This window comes from Meles meles, chromosome 13, assembly GCF_922984935.1.
Source record: "Meles meles chromosome 13, mMelMel3.1 paternal haplotype, whole genome shotgun sequence".
NCBI classification, from domain to species: Eukaryota; Metazoa; Chordata; class Mammalia; order Carnivora; family Mustelidae; genus Meles; species Meles meles.
This window is the reverse complement of record NC_060078.1, coordinates 68,896,197-68,899,813: the sequence shown is the minus strand read 5'-3', so window position 1 is coordinate 68,899,813 and position 3,617 is coordinate 68,896,197.

The window sequence follows — 3,617 nt, the reverse complement described above, 5'->3', positions numbered from 1 at the left end:
ATTTTTTAAATGAAGAAAAACAGGTTAAATCTTTAGGTGACATTTCTAGAGATAAGATTTAGGAATCAAATTTAACTAAGAACATAAGCAATCATCTTCATGGAAAGACCATGAAGAATTGCCCTTAACATTCCTTATCTGGCACCCTCCACCCAATTCTTTGGGGAGAGAATATTGTACACAGGTTCAATCTTAAGAACGAGCAGTTGGTATAATCTACCTACTAGCTTCTATTTATAAGGTTCAGGGCTGAAAACTAATTATGAAGAGAGTTCTGTATTTGTACTAATACAGTAGTCAGCAGTCACGGTTACTGAGAACTTCGTATGTGACTATGGTGACTAAGGAAAGCTAAGTATTCAATTTTAATTACTCTGAATTTAAACAGTCACATTTGCCTGGTAAATAGCAATGGTTTTGAACAGTACAGAGTCCTGGAAAAACCGGTATGGAAATTATAGGATACTAAAGTAGAATACACTGAGAAGTTAGAAAAAGTGAACTCTGAATGGAACTGGCTACTTCCTAAAGACCATATCCCTTGTTTCCTTTCCAGTTCTACTACAGCTACTTCAATTGTTTATTTTTGACACACTGCGCATGAGCAGGGGGAGGGGCAGAGGGAGAGAATCTCAAGCTCAGAAAGGAGTCAGACCTGGGGCTCCATCTCACAACCCTGGGATCATGACCTGAGCCCAACACAAGAGTCAGATGCTTAACCAACTGAGCCACCCAGGCACCCCCTATCTATGTAAAAGCTAAATGTTAGAGTTCCCCAGGATTCCATCCTGGAGGATTCCATTCTCTTTCCATTCAACATGTGCTCCCTAGGAAATTCTTGTTTCAATTATCATCTATATGCTGAATGTTGTTTCCAAGTCTAACCTTCTAAACAGTAGACTTAATTATCCAAATGCTTTCCTGACATCTCCATTTGAGGTCCCACAGGTAGAACACATCCTCTCCCTACACGCGACCAAACTAAAAAAGACCTGGTGGGTCTTGCAAAGTTTCACACTTTAGTAAATACACCCAGATGCTTAAGGCCATAATCCCAGAACTAAACTTTTTTTTCTCTCAAATAAATCATGAAGTTTTACTAATTTGTCTTCTACTACTCCCTTAAATGTTTCTTTTTCGATCCCCACCACTACAATCCCAAAGTCATTGTCTTCTCTCACCTGTATTACTCTAACAGCCTCCCATTTGGCCACTTGGAATCTAGTTTTTATTCCCTTTATCCACTCTTCTCAAAGTAGCCAGTGTTTTTTTGAAATACACATCCAAGAAGGTTAAGAGGAAAGATGATAGTTAATCATTGTGCCTATGACTAGTATTTGTGATCTTCCCTGATAACTTTTCTTCAGCCAATTACAGTTTCTACTGGGTAAGGTCTCCATTACCCTTAGGGATTTTGTTCTCATGAAACACTTAAATACACAATTTAAATAATGTTCTTTATTAGCTAATATCCTAACTTTCTTTTTCTAGGAATCTTGTGCTCAATTTTCACCTTTAGTTACTAAGACATCCTAAATGGTAGAGCAGACTTCCTTAGGAAAGCTTAAAAAACAAAAGGCATTGTCTCGGGAAGACTCAGAGAATGAGGAAATTACCTTTAATAATTCAATGTCTCCATGATATATTCATTATATACTCTAATAGAAAAACCAAAGCAGGAAAAAAAAAAACAGCACCCATATAGTTTGTGGCTTTATAAAGAGTAAACAATATAAATAACTATACTGAAGTTAACTCTTGACCACATAAAATGCTTTGTTGCATTTTTTTGTGCACCTGTTTTTGTATACCTTATAGATGCCATTTGCTGTTTTACAGTTTTCCAGAAGATTAAATGGTAGTGAAGAGTCACTTCTCTCAGTTCCACATTTTTGTGGCTTGATGACAATGCAAAGATTGATTTCAAAGTCCAATTTCAGTTACATGTAGCACTGGAATTTTTTAAAAGGTTCAACTGGAAAATATTTACAAATACTTTATTTATATTGATTACCTTAATGCAGAATGACTAACCAAAAAATTAAGATAATTTTTATGTGGTCAAAAAATCAACAATATAATTCAGGTGAAAAGCATATTTTTTTTTTTTTAAAGATTTTATTGGGGTGCCTGGGTGGCTCAGTGGGTTAAGCCGCTGCCTTCGGCTCGGGTCATGATCTCAGGGTCCTGGGATCGAGTCCCACATCGGGCTCTCTGCTCGGCGGGGAGCCTGCTTCCCTCTCTCTCTGCCTGCCTCTCTGCCTACCTGTGATCTCTCTCTCTCGCTATCAAATAAATAAATAAAAATCTTAAAAAAAAAAAGATTTTATTTATTTATTTGACAGACAGAGATCACAAGTAGGCGGGGGGAAGCAGGCTCCCCACTAAGCAGAAAGCCCGATGCGGGGCTCGATCCCAGGACCCCGAGATCATGACCTGAGCCGAAGGCAGGGGCTTTAACCCACTGAGCCACCCAGGCGCCCCGAAAAGCACATTTTCTGAAGGCTGTTTTATACCTTCTGACCTTGAATCAGAATTCAGAATAGCTAAGTTTTCACTACAGCATGAGCCCTATTAAACATCAGTGGAAGCCTGAGCTTTACTAGGAGAAAAGTCAGAGCTGTTAAATATTGTTTTCAGATACTATCATTTTTGCAGTGCTCTATCTTGCAACTGTGTTCTATACCTTATAAACTCTGTACTGTGCAAATTATCATGTACCTAATTAAAAACAAGTTCTCAGGGGCGCCTGGGTGGCTCAGTGGGTTAAAGGCTCTGCCTTCAGCTCGGAGCCTGCTTCCTCCTCTCTCTGCCAGCCTCTCTGCCTACTTGTGATCCGTCTGTCAAATAAATAAATAAAATACTAAAAAAAAAAAAAAAACAAGTTTTGACATGCAGGTTAAAATCAAAGGACACTATTAATCTATTCATCCTACAAAATACTTGTTAGTCTTATTTAGCAATTACAAGACAATGTGGTGAACTCTGTTAAAAATGAGTTTTGAAGTGAGAAAAGTAAAACATTAAACAAGGAAAAATTATGTATTAGTATACTTTTCTATTAAAGACAGATATTTTAAAAAAAGATTAAAGCCATATATAACATTCCCTTTAGTACTGGGCACTAGGTTTTAAGTGCTAGCTAGCTAGAGAGATTTACTGAATAATTTCTACAAAATTATTTAAAGAAAATGGTATAGACAACTGAAGCAAATGTTGTTTGTATATTAAGCTGACTAAACCAATTTAAGATTAAATCCTCCATATAAATAATATCAATAATGATAAAAGGTAAACTTAATAACATAGGAAATCCAATTAATAACGGTCATTGATAAAGCCCCTCTTAGATTTTCCAAGAACATTTTTATTAGCACCTAGGACATATAAAATCCTTATAATGTCATTTAAGTATTATTCAATTACTATTAGGATTTTAGAATAGAGCTCTAATAATCTGCACAAAGACTGAATCTCCCCACGAGCCCACTTAGTCTAAAATGCTCCTTCCTCAAGATTCTTTACTTTGATCTGTCAGAAATTTGACATAATATACTGATTTTGTTAGAACAAGGCACTTTTACTGCCATCTGCTGAAAAACTGTCATAATATACGT